Genomic DNA, 19,589 nt, shown 5'->3' on the forward strand with positions numbered 1-19,589 from the left:
GTATATGCTTGAAAATTATTCATTCAGCCAATATTTATTGAGCATCTAATCTGTGTTGTGCTAGTAAGGGTAAAGGATACAAAGATGAATTGGTACTGAATTTATATGTAGTATGAAATATACATAAGATAACTAAAACTGGATAATAAATATACTCACCAGATGTGATTTTTTTTCTTTTTGAAATTTGGGAAGAGATGGCTAAAGAGACTTAGCACAGAAAAAAGCATATAAAAATAGTGAAACCTCATAATTTTAATAGAGTGACTTCCAGTTGAGCACTCTTTGTTGGATGTGTGATCTCATCCATGTGGGAACTCTATCCAACAGTATAGATCTAGGCGCCTTCCTTATTTCTTAAAATTTATTATGGGTTTCTTGGTCTGCCCATCGTTTAGTTAACCCTACTCATAGTATATTATTGGTCTATGTGCTTGCTCCTGTTGACATTGATTAAGCTAGTTTCCTATTTAATTCTTTATGATAACATGGTAAAGATACTAAGGTCTATTATGAGTTCTCCACTGACTCTCATCAAGTTGTAATGGTAATCTTTAGATTATTTGATAATTCAACACAAAGCAATATTAGAATACTGATGTTTAAAATGTGAATCTGTTGCAGGGAGAAACTCAGAATCATTAAAAACCATCATACAATTTCCCTAAAAGAGTGGAGACTATGTTTCCTGTTCAACTTTGGACATTGATATTTATCTAGAATGTGTCCTAGATTTATGTAATGAAGGAATAACTATGATTTTGCTGTCTTACAGTCATGTGTGAATCTACATAAGAGTTATTCTTTATCTACCATAAAGGTAGTATGACAGAGTAGGGGACTTGGGAGGGCTATGAAGCTTATTCCTGGGTAATCATGGGCAAGTTACATGACCTCTCAGCCTCAGTTCCCTCTTATGTAAAACAAGTCTAATAATAGCTCTAGTAACTAATCTATAAGATTTTTGTAAGGATCATTTGAAGAGATAGGAATAAAATACTTTTATCCTTAAAACATTATTATTTTTATTATTATATATTTTTCTCCTGCTTAGAAAATGAAGTCAAATTCAATGATCTCTTGAGAAATTAGTAGCCTAATTTAAGAAGTTGAAATGTTCTGGGATTCAATGAACTTGAGATGATGTCCCTGAAAATAGGAACATCTGGTAGACTTTACTTTTAATAATGAAGACCTCTTCAAATTGGATCCTACTGGATATCCTCCATAACAGGGGGAAATGCCTATGGAGAACATTTGCCTGTTTTATACTTCAGAAAATTCATATTAAGAGGATCATAAAACTGGTATATCTGTCATTACATCTTATAAGGAATTTTAGATGATTTTTACATAAGCATAGGGGACACCTTGCTGGAAAGAAATGTTTAAGATAATGTTTTAATCTATCAAATTGGATACTTTTAAAAAATACACAAAAAAAATAAGGAAAATGGGATCTTGTATTATCTACATCTTTGAGTTAATTGTGTAACTCTAAAGATGTGTTCTACAATAACGTCTACTATAAAATGCAATACAGTAAAAAAAAAGCCTACCTATACCTTTCTACCACCTTAATTCAGAAAGATCCCAATATGAGTATAAATTATTCCCCCAAAACATTGTTTATACATAAAAATTAGGCAAATAAATAAGTGGGATTAATATGGAGCTTAAATTCTCAAAGTAGTTTTAAGATCCTATTTAAATTTCATTAGAATTCTGTGACATAGATACTGTAGGTGTTATTGTCCACATTTCATATAAATAGAGAATCAGGCTGAAAAAGTTATATGCTCATGGCAATATACCAAGGAAGTATCAAGGGAAAAGCCTGAACCTAGATTTACTGGACTCTAAGTTTTATATTCATAAGCCAAGTAATGTCTCATATAAATTGGAAGCTATTGGTATCTTCTTGGTTTCCTCTTTAATTATAAAGTCTGTGATGTTTTCCCCCAAAGGTGTTGGTATCTATGCTTCTTTCACATATCTTAAAAATAAATCCTTCCATGTCTTTAAAAAATATACCTGCTGTAGCATAGGTTTCTTTGTAGGCTTGTTCTAGATTGGCTTCTTTTTCCATATGAACACATTGGAGAAAAAACAGGCATAATTATTTATTAGCTCTTAGTCACCTAGGAGTATAAAAATTCCCACTCAAGAGGATGTCAGGTCCCTGTGACTTAGTGGACTTCTGAAAACAATATAACTCTCTGTATCCATTATCATTTCTTTCCCTGATAATCCTATCCTATTCAACTAGCATTATTAAGTGACTAAAATATGCCAAGGACTCTTATAAATGCTGTGGATACAATTAATAAAAAGAAAGACAGATCCAGACCTCAAAGAGCTTACAATCCAAAAGGGGAGACAACACACAAAGTGGAGTGATGTGACAGTCCAAATTCTACTTTCTATACAGAAAGGCACTGGGAGGAATTTGCTACTCTGCCTCCAAATCCTCTAAACAAAGGGGAATGGAGTCTGAAGGAAGTGGTATTAACCAAGGAATGAGTTAGCACCCTGGTGACGAGGGTCAGGAGTGATGAACTTAACCTGGGAAAGGCATCTTATTCCTCCCAGGTAAAATCAGGCAGGGTCTTCATAGTTTTGTGACCCTGGGCAAGTCACTTAATCCCCATTCCCTAAAATTTACCACTCTTCTGCCTCAGAACCAATATTTAGTATTGATTCTAAGATGAAAGGTAAGAAGGAAGGGCAACAAATGCAAAGTGGTTTAATGACCAGATAAGTTTCTCTGCATAGAGAGAACTGAATACCATTATATCCTTGTCATATATCATTGTTGTCTAAGAGTAAATAAATCTCTTTTTGTTAACTGTTCAGTGATTTGTGAATTGAATCATTTCTAATCTAAAGAAAATACTAGATGAGATATGCTTCTAACAGGTGGGTATATTCTTTGTTTCTAGTTCTTTGCTACTCCAATAGGTCATGGTACGAAAAATTCTGTGCAATTGGGACTTTCTTATTTTGTTCTCTTTAGGGTATATGCCAAGAAATAGGAATTTGGTGTCTAAAGGTCTGAACATTTTAGTCACTGTTTTTAGCATAATGTCAAATTGCTTTCCAGAATAATTGGACCAATGGTACCTCACTTTTGGCAACCCACTCATTACTTATATATTTTCTTATCCCTGCCAATTTGTTTGGTGTATGTCACTTTTTTTTTACATCTTTTCCCCTTCAAGTTGTCTGATGTAAAAGTGTGAGAATGAGAATTATTCACTCTGGAACCAGCGTATTCCTCAATCCTGTGTTCAAAGAAGAACTGCCATCCAGAACAACACAAATGACATAAAAGTATGCCAAAAACACAAGATACTCATGATATACCCATTAACCAGATTCTATTAAACAGAGAAGGGCAAGATCTAGAAATTGAGTGGTAGTAGAGTAGTATAATTGGATATTCTACCCTGCTACTTAACAGTATAATTGGGAAAATGCCAAATTCTCCCAGTGAATAAACACCTTCCTCTCACTCTTAGAACTTTCCCTGGTCTCCAGGTGGCTGTAGACACTCATCAGTTTGAACATTGTATGGTTTGTGAGGATTACCTAGAGTTAGCTCTTAATGACTCTGCCCTATGTAATGCAAAGATGCACCAGAAGCTTTTGCCCTTGCAAAAGTTAACTGAAAACTTCTGGCAGTTAGAGGCCTTAGAATGCTGACAGAAGTTCAGTTGGAACCTGAGGCTTGAAGAGAGCAGAAGGTCCAACTGAAACTCTGCCTTTGGGTTTTGGCTTTGCTTTTGGCCTGTGCTTTGTCTCTGGACAATTTGAACCTAGCTAATTTCTCTGGACCTCTTCCTGACCTTCTCCATATTACACCCCTGTTACCTTTCCTGTGTTTTCCCTGTGGGTTCTGGGAGGAAGGGTGGCTTTTGGGTTATAGTGATTAGACTTTGTGGGTTTAGTTTCCCTATAGGCAAGTAGAACACCTTTGAATCAAACTATCTCTTATTTATTGATTTAGTATACATGGTACTTTAAAAGCAGCCAAATCTTTCCTGGCTGGGAGAGCAGGTTCTCTCTCGATCTAACCCATTCCTGTGACCCTCCCCCATCTTGAGTTTCTCCCTAGTGGCTGTCAGAAACCCTAAACCCCTCTCTCCTTTCTGACCAACCCTGAATATTAATAAACCCCCTTGTTACCTAATCAAACCCTCTGGTGAATCATTGTGTCAAAGATCAGGCAAGGGTTGAAGAGGGAAGGAATTATTCTCTTTTATTCCTGAGGGAACCAGAGGCATCCATCTTGGGAGGAAGTTGTTGCCCAGCCTTCCTCCTGCACCCATCAGTTTCACTGACAGGGAGGAGCCCTTCAACTCTTGCCTTGAGGGACTTGAGAAACTTACAAGAAAAGCCCTCAAGGCAGATTTAAGCCATTTCTGACTGGCCCAACTCCTTGTGTCTATAGAGATACCTTTCCTGCCTGAGAGGGATCAGTCTATTTCCCCAGTGTACTCTGTCTCTAGCCTGAGTGTCTAGTCTGTTTAAGCTGCCCCTCTTGAATACCCCACCTATTTCTTTACCATCCAATTTACCACCTTGTCCTCTCCTTCCCTAAACTCAGCCATCCCTTTCATTCCTCTTGTATCACCTCAATCACCTTCTACCCCTCCTTATTAGCAAGGATTAAGAGAGCACTCCCAAATTTAGTGACCTCAGTTCATTGACTACACCTATCCTTTCTGCAAAATTCTGCCTCTTCCCTATATTGCTATACCACACTGAGCCTTAGTTGCTGGAAGCCAGCCAGCAGCTTAAGGGCTGGGAAGATGTATGATTTAGGTGAAAAAGAAGAAAGTCAGAGACACAGTGGAGTACAGAAGTTGTTCTGAGCACATCATCCTATGTAATTTTATTTTTTATACCTTTTTCTCAGTCACACAAATGCTAGGAAAATTTACATTTCAAAATCAAAACATAGAAGAATTCAATGTTATACCAGTTACATAAGAATTGGCGCACTGAATGTATTTCTACATATAGATTATACCTAGTCTAAACAGTCTTCAAGGCTACCAAAACCCTACTTTATCTAAGTTTTATTTTAATAAAACGAACCTTCAACATGTTTCAAAAGAGGATTAAAGTGTGAGAACTCTCAAACTTGGGGGGACGAGTCTAATGTGGGAAAGTAGTGAAGTGTGAGAATATTTTGGTTTATTCATTCTGTGTCCTTCAAACTCTTGAGATAGAGAGAGAAAAAGATTAAAGCAGCTTCTGCTATTTTACTGAGGGTCTGAACTGTTAACTCATTAAATGCTGGTTTATCATAGCATAATTAGGGGATTTCTATAGAAGGATTTTATATCTATACTACAAAACTTGAGAGTATCCTTAAAATATAGATTATAATAATTTTAATAATAAAAAGTATTGATCAGAAGATAGTCACACAGAGAGGTCTGATTGGGTTATCCATCCATCCTGTGGCCTGATTTTCAGACAACAGAGATCTATTCAGGACTCTGCCATTTGTATTGATGTGAAGGAAAACTGACTGGGGACCCTTATTTCTCTGAGGGGCTCTCAGGACTTAGTCATGTAAAATGTCATGCAGTCAAACCATGGAGAACATACTTAATAAGAGTACAATACTTCAGTGAGGAGAGAAATAATAAGAGCAATAAAATATCTACTTTATGACACCAGACCCACAATTCTCCTAGATATAGGAGGGCCAGGCAGCGACCATATATTTCTACATAAACCACTCAGAGCCCAAGAATTCTAAACAAGGTATGGTTCAGTTAGTTCTTCCTCTCACCTCTCTTACAAGTACATGCATGCACACACACACACACACACACACACACACACATTGTTCTTTTTGCAAGTGGGCCAAAACAATATATGGCCAGAACCAAGGGGTCACTATTCCCTCAATAAAGAAGCCTTCCTCCTTCCCTCCTTTCTAGAGTCTCTTATGTGTGACATTTTTGCATTAGAATGTAAGCTCTTGAAGACAGTGATTATCTTGCTTCTTTTATATGTATTTCACTAATGAATACTATGCCCTATGTGAGTGCATAATAAGTCTTAATAATAATCATTAAGATTTACATAGTGCCTATTCTGTGCCAAGCACTCTGATAAGTGCTTTACAATTGTGAACTCAGTTGATCCTCTGGATAACCCTAAAAGAAAGGTGCTATTATTAGCCCTTTTTATAGTGATGCAAGCAGAGGCCTAGTGATTAGCCTAGTAAGTCTCAGGAGCCACATTTGAGCTTAGGTCTTCCTGATTCCAAGATCAATATTTTTTACTGTTTAGTCACCTCTAGAAAATTGGGGTGAGAAGAGGCCAAAAGAGGGGCTGCTATACTTAAGTGATATTTTAATGAGAAGGCAGCTTTTCCCCTATTTATATGTTAAGAACTAAAGTTTTATAATTCTTTGCTTCAAGATATCATTAAAGGGATTGTCTTCATCTCTCCCTCTGTCTCCTTAAGAGGAAAGAGAGCAGAGAGCCAGAGCTGAAGATTCTGTTACCAGGAAGACCAGAAGAAGATAAGGAAGGAACACTGGCAGTTGGGACTTTTGCCTCTGGATCTCGAGAGAGCAGGAGGTCTGTCTCTGAGGTCACAAGGGCCTACTGGCAGTTGGCTACAGACAGTTGGGTGGTAGAAACTGATTGAAGGAATTCGTGGGTGATGGCTGTCAATTATTTAGGAAGATAGGTAGTTAGTGAATCAATTTTTAGATGGTGTAGGTAAGATAGGCCTGGTCTTTATCAGCCAAGAAGAACCTATCCTTTGAGTACAGTTAGAGGTTATTAGAAATTTTAGATAGTATTAGAAATTTAGGTATAGACATAGGGTATTAGAATAATAATCTCTCTTTCTTCCTTTTCTATTTTCTATCAGTACTCCTTCTCAAATTAAACTAAGTGTTTTATTCAACTGCTCTACTCACTTTTGTTGAACTCCTACTTTTAACCCTGACAATCCAATTACTGCCAACACAAATTCCATGACTGAATTCTGGAAAATCTCACCATCAGTACCTCTAAGAGGAGAAGCTATATACACTTATGTCTCCTAGCAGTTAAATGTTAAAAAATATCATCGGCTCTTCTCAGTACTAATACTTTTGTTCTGTGGAAAACATCTCATTTACGTGACCTTCCTTTTTTTTTGCCTCTCCATTTTTTACCCTTTAAAATATTCAAAATACTTAAAATATCTATTAAACTAAGATAATGCAATGTGAATAAACAAAATTTTTGTGTTGTTGGGTCATAAAAAGAATATGACCTACTTGGATTATTCTTAAAAAAGGAAAACAGGATTATTTGACTCAAACCATATTTCCTAGTTTCATATTTACAGATCATAAACATAAAAAGAAAGCTGTGTCCTAAGCAAGAAACTTTGCTTTTCTAGTCACTGGTGTCTTGATAATCAAAATTATTAGATGCTTAGAGGCCAAAAATCCAAAATTGCCTTGAAGTGTGAATTCTTGACCACTCACACTCTTATCTGACTTGAATAGGCAAGACAAAAAATTAATATTTATAATTAAAAGTCTTTTTCAATCCTCTATATGTAGCAAATTAATATGGGAAAGGAGACAACAAATAGATTTAATTAAAACTTTATATGAGTAGTGCCCATCTCAAATAGAAATGGAAGCCACCAAAGATATATAATGATCTCGGTAGGCACTATAACTATAATTGCCTATGTGAATTGTGTTTTCATTTATTTTGTTAGTTAGAATTATACATTATTTAATTATTTACTTTGTTTGGGGCTTCATTTTGTAATGTTGTGGCAGCATCTGTATAATCTTAGGCAAGCCAATGAGGCTCCCCTATTTCATCTCCAAATTTTAGATTCCATAACTATAAAATAAAAGAGGAGAAATGGATGATCTGTAATATGTATTTCAAGTATAATATCTATATGTCCAGGCAAAAGCAGTTTGAGAGAGATTTTTTCCAGAGTAAGATAGGCAATCTCTCCCATCAACCCCCAGAAAAACTATCAAAGTCTGCAAAGTTTGATTTTGTGGACCTTCCTGTACCTGTCTACCATATCTTGGCAGGTCTCCTCCTCTCTCTCCCAGAAAGCTAATGCTGCTTCTTATCTTCCCAAAGCAAAAAACTGAGATATCTTACCCAGGAATTACTCTATGTTTCAGCATTTCCTTTTCCTTCTTCCTTCTCAAATTTCCTTTCCCAAGCTCAGCTAAAGGGAAAGCAATCTAATTAATAATATGATAAAAGGAAATTATTCAAACAAATACTTATCAAATTCTAATTTATGGAATCTGGGGCATAATTGGGGCCCACCTAAGTATCAAATCCTTTTTTTGGATTTACTTCCTATCTTTCCAAATGTTAGAAGACATGTTGGCATTTCATTTCTTTAAAATTTCCAAATCATGGTCTTTCATTACCAGAACGAAATTATAACTGATAGAGGTCTTCTGTTATCCATTAACAAGATATGCAATGATAAAATTAATCTGAGAAAGCATTACTGTTATGCTTATATCTGTTAAGGGTGTTATAGAAGGAATTAATGAATGTATCGAATGTATCATACATGTGTGTATATTAATGTATGTATGTATGTATAAATATTCACACACTATGCATGTTATGTGCATATATGTATATATGTATATAATCATATATAAGCATACAGCAACATCTTATAAATAATTTCTAAATCTAGAAAATGGTTAAGTTTTTCTCAAAACTCAAATTTATAATTGACTGCTTCAAATTACTTCTATTTTCTTGAATACCAGTTAGTGAGTGATCAGCCATGACCACCCTCCATGGAGAATTAACTCTGAAAGATTTTAAAACACAGTTCATACTCTATGATATTATTAGCCTGATGGAAAAGCCCATCAAACTAATAAGGAATTCCTCTAACTTTCCTTTATATTCAACTCTAAAGCTCTTATTATGTGACATTACATTTCATAGTTATATATGTCTCTGTCTCTCTATTCTACCAGATAACAAACTTTATGAGGCCAGGTTCTGTGGCATCTAAAATTTTTCCTCCTCCAGCTCTAATCCTGATGCAATGAGTAATAAAGCACTCAAAATGTTTTTTGTTGAATGTGAAGGAAAGTTGGAAGAAGATATTGAAAAAGGATATTCAAAAAGAAGATTATCCAAGCTTACTGAATTGGGGGACGATGACTGTGAAATGGATATAGCGGTGATACAAAAGGATGGTGATGGAGGAGGAGGAGGAGGAGGAGGAGGAGGAGAAAGAATGATAACATTAAATCTTTGAATTGCTGGGATATTAATACATCATCAGGGTTACTCTTATTTTCAGAGAGGCAAATTATTATTACCATACAAAGGACTTAGATGCCTTGTCTGACACTCCACAGACATATCAACTATTTTACAATTAAACTCAATCTGACTTTGTCTTTAACAATTCACTTTGGTATTTTTGAAAATACCTAAATAGATGCAATCAGTTAGAATGAATAAAAATTCAATGGTAAGAATATTTGGTAGAAATTAAACTTCTATTCCCATTATTGTTTAGAGCTGAAAAAGGTATTGGACTACTATAGCATATGATGTGCATTGATTAAATGCTTGCTGATTGATCTAGTCCAACCCTGATTAATTCATCAAGAAACTGGGACATAGAGAGTGACTTATCTAAAAAGCAGTCAATTGGTATCAAATTGGGGATATGAATTCAGATTCTCTTACTTCCAGACCATTAGTCTTTCTAATGTTCTGTAATGAGACTAATTACATAAGACAGAATTCATTCATTCAACAAATATTTGTTGAAATGCTATTTGGTGCCAATCACCATGCTAGGCACTAGGGAGGATATAAAGCAGTTACAAAAGGAGCTTCCAATCCCATTAGAAGAGAAGATATTTAACAAAGCTGTGAAAAAGGAAAAAAAAAAACAGGAGAGCAAAGGGTCGTGGAAGCTCAAAAAGAGGAAAATTTAAAGAAGGAAAAAATGAACAATAGTGTCAAATCCTAAGAAAAATAAGGAGAATAACGACTGAGAAAAAATATTTTATTTGTTGATTAGGAGAACATCTGTCACATCCTTTGGAAAAAACTGTTTCACTAGAATAGCAATAGGAGAAATGATATTAGAAGAGGTTCAAATGAGTATATAGTGAGGAAGTGAAGAGAATTGTTGCAGGTTAATAGTAATTTATATTTTTAGTACTTGGGTAACTACAAAAGTGTTTTCTCATAATAATTTACTGCCAATAATTTAATACTGGCAGCATTGATACCTATATGACTATTATAATTTCTTAATAAAGGAACTTTCTGTTTTCACCTTCTCTTCTCCCATTTTTTTTGCCATGTTCCTGTCTATAAGTTTCATTGATAGGGAGTGATACCTGCACCCCTATGAGAATGGCAGCATTGGCAAGAGAGGAAGAGGAGAAATGCTAATACTTCTAGATTTCTGATTTCAAAAGAGCATATAACCAGTTTCACATTCTCCTCCAGGAGAGGTCTCTGGAGGGAGAATACATCCCTAGAAGGAACATGACATACAGATGAAGTAGCATCTCAATTATGTCCCTAATTACAGGACATGATAATATCATGGACATACAGGATATGAAAATAGAAAGTTCAGGAAATGTATCCTTGGCTGAGATGGGGGTCTTTGTCTCTCTTACTGATATCTCTTACTGATCTCACTCTAAGGGGCCCAACTTGTTGTCTCTGTCTATTGTCTGGCATATTCTCATATGTGTAACTATTCTGTTGGCTCTGCTGTCAGATTGAATAAATAAGTTTGTTTTTGTTTGTTTTTTCTGTTTTATTTTGTTTTATTTTGTTTTTTTTTGCTATTTACTATGTGTGATGCACTTTGTGTAACAAAAATGTGTTGAGAAGTGAGTCAGGCCTTTGGACAGTGCATGAGGCACTCAGGTAAGGACCTGGAATACAGCTGGAATATATATTATGTACGCCAGAAATATTTAGGTAAGGCTATAATTATCATTCACTTCCTCTTTTCTGAGGAGAATAGATTGGCTAGTCTCATGGTTTCAGTATCCCGCTCCCATACTATTAAGGAGAAAGGTGAGTAGAGAAGAATCTAGAGATATCTATGCCTTCCCAAGAGCTTTATCTGGGCAAAACTATGTAGATGCATAATGTACATGGACAACCTGCACATACACACACATACCACTTATGTTACAGCCACATACCAACCTGATCATGCCAATTTTCTGCTCAAAAATCTTCAGTGGGCCCCTATTATTGATGGAAACTAAAGCTCCTTCCCTGGCATTCAAGGACTTCTTTAATTTTATTTCACTCCAACTTCCAAGCTTTATTTGTTCTTATTATCTGTCAGCAACAACCACACCAAAAGAAGGACTAAGAAACAATCCTGTGTTAGGTAATGTGCTAAGCACTGGGGATTCAAAGAAAGAAAACCCAAACAAAACAAATCACTCTCTTTGGTTTACTAAGTACTTCAAGAAAACGAACTACTCTCTGTGCCCCGAAAATGCCCTGCACTTTCCCGTGTCGGTACCGTTACTCACTGACGTCCTCCTTCATCCTTTGCTCCTGTTACATTCTTTTCGATCTTGTTAACTTCAGCTCAGTCACTATCCATCCAACCCTGGTCACATCCCCCAGCCCAGGAGGCCTCCTCAGATCCTAGCAGTTGGGAATGCCATGTGCTTCTGCCTTCCCAAAGCCCTTTGCATAGAGTTCTCATGCATTTATCAAAGGAGAATTAACCCAAAATTGAGGGAGATCTTTAAAATCATGTAGGATAACAGTATTATTTTACAGATGAGGAAAATGAATTTTAGAGAGATGAAGGTACCTACCCAAAGTTAAGAAAGTCAGCTTTAGGATCTGAATGTGGGGTCTCTTATTCCAAACACACTGCTTATTCCCCTATAGCATGCTTGTGTCTGTGTCCTCTTTATTGGAATACAGACTATAAGGAAGAAGAGATGGACCAAAACTTAAGTTTTGGACTTCTTAAAACATAACACCGTGCTCTGGCACATAAGATGCTTAATCAATGTTTCTCAAATCATGTTGTGGACCACAGTTATATAATTTCACCTCTCTTCAGACTCAATCTAATATATAAAAGGAGAAAACTTAACTAAATGATTTTCCAGGTCTTCTCTAGTAATACATCCTCCTTCCATTCATCCAAACACTCATTGCACACTTAGTGTGTGAAGTAAGAATTTTAAAGGACAAAGAGTTTATTACATATGATGGTTCCAAGGGAGCAGGCGTGGGAAAATTTGGAACTAAAAGTGGGAGACAGACAGAAAGATGGATAGAAAAACAGAAGGGGAGAAAGAGAGAGAGCAGCTAACCTTGAAAAAACTATCAGTGTAATGGGTGCTGAAGGGTGTCAGTATGGAGAGAGTTAAATAATTTAAGCAGTCAGGCTTAGCAAGAAAATATTGGAATTTTTAAAAAATAAAGTCCATACCAGCATTTTGCTTAGGCCTAGTACTTGCCTGAAGAATTTTAGCCCCTGCTTTATTCAAACTATCTAGAGATACCTTTCTGCTGTTGGAGATACTAAATCAAACAATAGACCTCTGGAGGTGGGTCATGGGCCTATTCCCAGAGAAAAGAAGCAGAAAAATAAAATACTACATATTATTGAGCCCTCCACCTGTCTCCATTTTTTCCTGATATATCTATAAAAGGTTGGCCAAGGTTGCCCACAAACCTGCTGCAATGCAGACATTTATTACAGAGCTGGAGAAATAAGTCAACATCAGAGAGGCCAAGCAGCCCTGATCCTGCACGTTATAATGATCAGCTACTGCCACAGTCATTCATTAAGTTAGAATGATGAATCAAGAATTCTATTTATGACTTGGGTTTATTTTTAAAACTCAATTCAGCTAAAAATAAATTTCCTTTTTGAGAAACATTGGATGTCCTTTTTTCTAAGAAAAAAAAAGTCACTTAAACTTAAATAAGCAATGTAGAAAGATGCTACATAACTTTGCTTCCTCAAAAGTATGAAATTATAAAGTAATCAATTTATATTTTCAGTTTCATTTTTTTAAGAAACAAGTAAATCAAAATAATTTATTAGGAGAAATATGTTCTAGATTGTGGTTAATGTCCTGAACCACATGTAACATATTTACTTATTCTACTTTCTCTTTCAAGTTCTTGTATTGTTCAAAATAAAAGTTTACTAATAAACAATAAGTACATCATGATATTTTGACTTATAGCATGCAGAAATCTTTTTCTTTGCTACACACTTAGAGAAAATAATGAATTTAAAAGGATCAACAAAGCTTAAAAATTTGTAGGCCTAAATTAAATTGATATTCTGTAAAATTCTGTAAAACTTACTTCCCACCAATTTTATCATTTCATTTCATCATGATCATTTTACATTTATTTTTAGGCATATTCAACATTTTTAAAAATTTGAGGATCTATTATGAATATTTTTGTTAAACTAGTGATTCAATAGTTATACAAAGGCAACATAAAACATGATCTTGTGGCATAATTGGTCATCCCATTTTTCACTGTTCTTGATTAACACTAGCAACAAGCCCCCATGGAGATAATTATGACCTATATGCCAATATATGTTGAACAGTTGGAAAAAGCAGATACATACTATGAATAACTTGGCAAGATTCTCTAGACTAAGTCAAGAAACACCATCGTACTTGTAAAATTCAATGCAACCTAGTTCCTGACAAAAAATGTTGAAAAAGTTACTGAAGAAAAGGAAATGATAAACACCATGCGTCTACTTAAAAAGTTCATATCTATATATTATGAATTAGTAACAATAATAGTTGTTCAGTTGTTTTTTTCAGTCATTTTCAACTCTTTGTGATTCCATTTTGGTTTTTTCTGGCAATGATACTAAAATGTTTGCCATTCCCTTCTCATGTTCATTTTACAGATGAGGAAATTGAGGCAATCAAGATTAAGTGACTTTTCCAGGGCCATATAACTAGAATGTGTCTGAGGCCATATTTGAACTCAAGAAAATAAATCTTCTGGACTTTGGCCCCAATAATCTATCAACTGAGCCACCTAGCTATCCTTCTGGTAAATACTGGAAAATATCAGAAACAAGTGAAATCAACTAAATGTTAACAGTAGGTAAACAACTGGTTACTGACCATTTTTACATCAGTTGTCTTGTTTATGAAGTCATACTTTTGACTTATGATTGTAAAGGGGAACAAATCAACTCCCAATTAATTCAATTAGAAGAGTTTAAACTTAATAATATTGATGGGAAAGAGATAAAGTAAAAGACAACAATGAATACAAATTGTATTTCCTATGGTTCTTAGATATAAAACAACCAATAACAATAATAGTAAAAACAAAAAACATTTATTTTTTATTGGTACTATGAACACAAAGGGAAAAGATATAATTATCCCTGCCTTCAAGGAGTTTATATTCTATCCCCAGAAGACAATATAAATATCAATAAAGATATCCAAAATTTATAAGAAATAAAAATGTCATCTTGAAAGAGGAGCAGATCATCTGGAAGGTCAGAAAGAGCTTAGTGGAAAAGATGAAACCAGAACCAAATCTTAAAGAAAATATTCTAAAAAATACAGGTGGCAAGGAATTTCATTCTAGTTACAAAGTACCTAAATTCAGTACAAAGATAGAGATGGGAGATAGAATGTCTTATGTGTGAAACAATGAAAAAATTCATTTTGACTGGATTGTAGAATACAAAAGGGAAAGTCATTTTTGATATAAGGCTGAAGATATTGGTTAAGTCCAAGTTTCGGAAAACTTTAAAAGTCATACATAGCTGTTTATAATTGGTCCTAAATTCAAAAAGCATCTTTCAGAGTTAATTGGGGCAGTGAAGTTGGTGCAGTAGATAGAGTGCTAGGCCTGGAATCAGGACCTGAGTTCAAAGCCAACCTCACATATTTATTGGTTGTGTGTCCCTGGAGAAGCTACTTTCTTGCCTCAGTTTCCTCATCTGTAAAATTAGCTGGAGAAGGAAATGGCAAGCCACTCTAAGTATCTTCACTGAGGAAGCCCCTAATTGGGTCATGAAGAGTCAAATATGATTGAAACAACTAAACAATAATAGAAAAAGTTTACTGAGTAGGGGAGTTACGTGGTCAGATGTATCCTTAAGGAAAATCACTTAAAGGGAATTTGAAAAATTCACCACAATAAGCCTATATATGATATTGGACAGTAAAGACATCCCAAGAATATTTATAGATGAAATTGGAAAGAGCACAAAAATATATAAGAAATGCATAAGACTTGGCAATTTTTCTATAGTAAACCATGTTTATCTTCAAATACCATGAATATCCCCACACGAATCCTAAAAATTCAGATTCTATTTTACTATGTGAAGAAGTAGAAATCACAAAATCATTTGTTTAGAATAGGAGAGAATCTAACAGGTCAAAAAAATATAAACCTTTCATTTGTAAGGAAATTGAAGTACAAAAAAAAATAGTTAAGTGACTTGCAAGGCTCCAAAAGTTAATGTATATCTGAGAAGAGATTTAAATCCAGATCTTGCCCCCAAAGTCAGTAATTCTTTCTAAAGAAAATCAAAATGAGAAGAAATAAGGCACAGAAAAAAAAAGACCTGATCTCTATCCATTAAGCCACCTAACTCCCTCCTGGAGTATGTAGTATGATAATGCATGTTCTAAACAGGAGAAAAAAATAATACATGCTCTCTGTACACGTATAGATATATATTTTGCTGAGACTATGGTATGCAAGTGGTTCGAAAGTCTATTGACTTATTACAACATATAGAAAATTATCTGAACCCAGAACTGCAAGATTAATAAGGTGTGCTGGATTGTATTTTGGAAGTTGTCAAGCATTTCTAATGATTTTAAATTGATCCTTGTGCACCAACTCATTTTATACACTTCTGATAATGCTAAATGACCACAGACCTCGGAATACTAGAATTCTCGAAGAATCATAATTGTGAGCAATCATATTGGAGGAGGGTGGGAGGAGGGGAGGGAAAGAACATGAATCATGTCACCATGGAAAAAATCTTCTAAATTAATTAATTAAGGAAATAAACAAAAGAATAATAACAAGCAATCAAAAAAGGCAATGAAGAGTCGCACAAGAAGTGTAAGTAGAAGAATGCTAATAATCAATATTAATTTTCCAAGCAATAGTTTCAATGCCAAATTCCTGGGGGGGGGGTTAGTCCCAGTCAAGAATGGGTCTGCCATGTTCCTTAATAGAAATGACCAATCATCACACAAAGGCAAGAAATCTTCAGAAACAGCAGTATCTCCATACTGCTCCCTGTGTCCTACAGCTATCATCCAGGTGAGTAACGCTTTTGAAAGTTCAGCATGGTCCTAGCTGTGTGACCCTGGGCAAGTCACTTAACCCCCATTGCCTAGCCCTGTAACAAATAAAATTAATATAGGATATATATAAAAGATATTAGGATTAAAAAATTTTTTAAAAAAAGAAAGTTCAGCATGGCAACTGCCGCCGCAAGTGCTATTGCTCACACCTCCTAAGCACCCATCGCTACTGATGACTCAGAAAGGAAAATTCTTTCTACAAAATTCTTGGCATCATCAAATGATTCAACATCAGAAAAGCATATAGTTTTATTAATGATAATCCCATTTAAAGGTAATGAATTGTCATCCGTCTTGCTCTACATGCTAAGGTCAGTGATCCTTTCTATCTGACTTTTAACACCTTTTTTTTTTTTTAAACAAAAGTGGCTTTTTTCTGGATGTTTTAATATGACAACCACGTATAAAAATGGAAGGTCCCTGAGACAGTGCTATCAGACTTTTCTATTTGTATCATTAGTCTACAGCATAGTTCTTGGCAAAGAACAATCTATTAACATTCGTTTTGTTTTATTTTTTCACATATAGTCAGAAATAATTAGGCTAATCATTTATGGAAAATAGGGTATGATAGCTGATTAGCCCAAATACTGGGGTAGTACCCCCAATAAGCCTGAAAAACTTGGGCAAAGTTTTTCTATGAAAGATTTAAGGTAGAGCCTGGATGACAATATTCTGATAGAAAAAGCCTGATCTCAAGAATCTTAGGAATAGTGATGTTCCTCAGTGTCCTCAGTCATTGTCCCAGGAAGCAACCCCTGTAGGGATACCACCTGACAACTCTTCTTTCGTGTGCTACAGCCATAGTTAATAAAGATCCAGAAGAAAAGTTCTGGCTACAGGAATCTTTGGCACTATCAAATGGCTCAACATCAGAAACTGATAGGATCTCATCAGTAAAGCTGACATTAAAGACACATCCATCTGCTTTGCCAATCTCCCTCAAGAACCATGATACCTTGATGTCTGATTTGTAGCTTCAACCTTCTATACGTATTATTAGAATGTGAGATCCTTCAGAGCAAGGGATGTCTTTTTCTGTTTGTATCCCCGGCTCTTAGCACTGAGTTTTGAACATAGTAAGTACTTTAAAATGCTTTATTCATTGTTTGATAGGGTTTTTTTAAGTAATTAATCTATAGCAACTCCATCTGCAGCTGAAAATATATGGTTTTGAGGCAAAAGGTGCTCTTTGTTTCTTTTTTAAATTTAATTTTAAATTCAAATTTAATTACATATGAAAACAGATTATATCATTTTTTCAAAGAATCTTGATTCTCAAATTTTCTCCTTCCCACCCCAGTCCCAGTCCTGCACCCTGTTGTGATGGTACAGCTTTTTTGTTTCTTAGCTATATTTGTCCAATTAGGTAAAATGTGGCAGTGTGTGGTAAGTAATCACCAGTGTTCTGAAGACAATATTCAATTAATTATTTTGGGAAATTCATCTGGTGCATTTTATATTGGTTTAATTAATTGGCAGGGTAGGCTAATTTCAGTTGGAGGGCAGTTTTCTGCCCCTCCCAAACACTTAATAAAATGAATATAAAATTCTAGTAAATGGAGAAAGATTCTGTTTTAGAAAAAAATTGATAACCAACATTTGAATGGAACAGAGATGGAATTAAATACAAGCAAAACATTATATCTAAAATGAATGCCAATGGAATGAAGTTAATTTTTCATTTCTTATTTAACTCAAGTAGTGAAGGAAAATATGATTTTTCCCTAATTCTATAATTCTAAAGGTGATACGGGTACTAAGAAATTGATACTAATTTAAAACAGAAAGGAGTTGTTTATACATCCTCATAACTTTTCTAGGAGGTTTCTATGAGAGGCACCTGGCATAGTGGATAGAGTCCAAAAAGTCAGTCTGTTTCAGTATCACACAAACACTTCATAATTGCATAACCAGAAATAAATCATCTAACCTCTCTGAACCTCAGTTTCCACATATGTAAAATTAATAGCACTTACTTCAAGATTTTTGTAAATATCAAAAGAGATGGCACATGCAAAGTGCTCTGCTTAAAGCACTTAAATCACTCTCTATAGGAAGTAATTTTTTTAATGTTTGGTACAGTAGAAAGAATACTAGCTCTGAAATCAGAGAACTTGGATTCTGTCTCTATCACCTGTGTACTCTTGGGCAAATCACTTAACCTCCCTGGGCATTAGTTTCCTCAACTTTCAAATGAGAGAAATTGTATCTAATGGTCTTTGAAGTCCCATTCCAATATCATAGAGGACTTTGGATATTTTACTATTTTCAATATGTTAATTCAATACCCAGGTTCTTCATCTATTGTTCTTTTTTCTTTCTATCTAGTATATTTCTAGCCCCTCTAATTTTCCACTTCAATATTTCTTTGTTGATGTATTTTGTGTCACTTCTTAATATCAAGTTAATGGTAGTGCTATCTCAAGTTATATACATCCAGCATGCACTTTCCCATATGTATTTGTTGCCTCTGGGATCATCTTATATCATTTTACTCCTCATATCAGAAAGGTCTAAAACCACCAAGTAAATAATACTATTAAAAAGAAGAGCTTTTCATGGCGGCAATCAGCTTGAGTTCATGGTCCTAAAATATCTCAAATGATAGTCTAATCTTCAGCTCAATTTTGAATCCATATTATTATCCATTTGTATGGATCTTTTAAAATATAGATTGATATATAGATATAATAGAGTAATATATTTTACACATATGTGCGTATACATTGTTTTACACTCCTTGTCCTCTCAGCCATGGATAGCTATCTCAATTATGTGCAATTTTCTCTCACTATGGACTTTCTGGCTATTTTTAAGAATGAATTTTAATGGTGTCCTTAAAAGTAAAAATGAAATGCTTCTCCTAATATGAATCTTATATAATAATTAAGAAAAAAGTAAACAAAATCACCTGAAATATTCATAGCACTTATTATGTTTTTCAGATGTGCATGGAAATGCTGATCTTTTTTAAATCAAGAAATCTTTTTGGGATCAAAGCAAACAAGACAAAATCCATGAACAAATGTCTTTAATAGAAATAAACTGTTAATAAGGAATTCCTCTTCTATTTGGACTTTTAAAAATGCAGTTTCTGTCTTTTAAATTCCATAGCATGAAATTTTGGTGCCTAGAGCAAACTGTATAAGCATGCCCTCCCATAAGCTTTAT

At 34.8% G+C, this 19,589-nt stretch overlaps 1 pseudogene; it reads left to right on the forward strand.

Moving 5' to 3' along the window:
- Window positions 1-16,269: 16,269 nt before the first annotated feature.
- Window positions 16,270-19,589, forward strand: part of LOC123249988 — a 193,124-nt pseudogene continuing 189,804 nt past the window's right edge.

This window comes from Gracilinanus agilis, chromosome 5, assembly GCF_016433145.1.
Source record: "Gracilinanus agilis isolate LMUSP501 chromosome 5, AgileGrace, whole genome shotgun sequence".
Classification (NCBI taxonomy): domain Eukaryota; kingdom Metazoa; phylum Chordata; class Mammalia; order Didelphimorphia; family Didelphidae; genus Gracilinanus; species Gracilinanus agilis.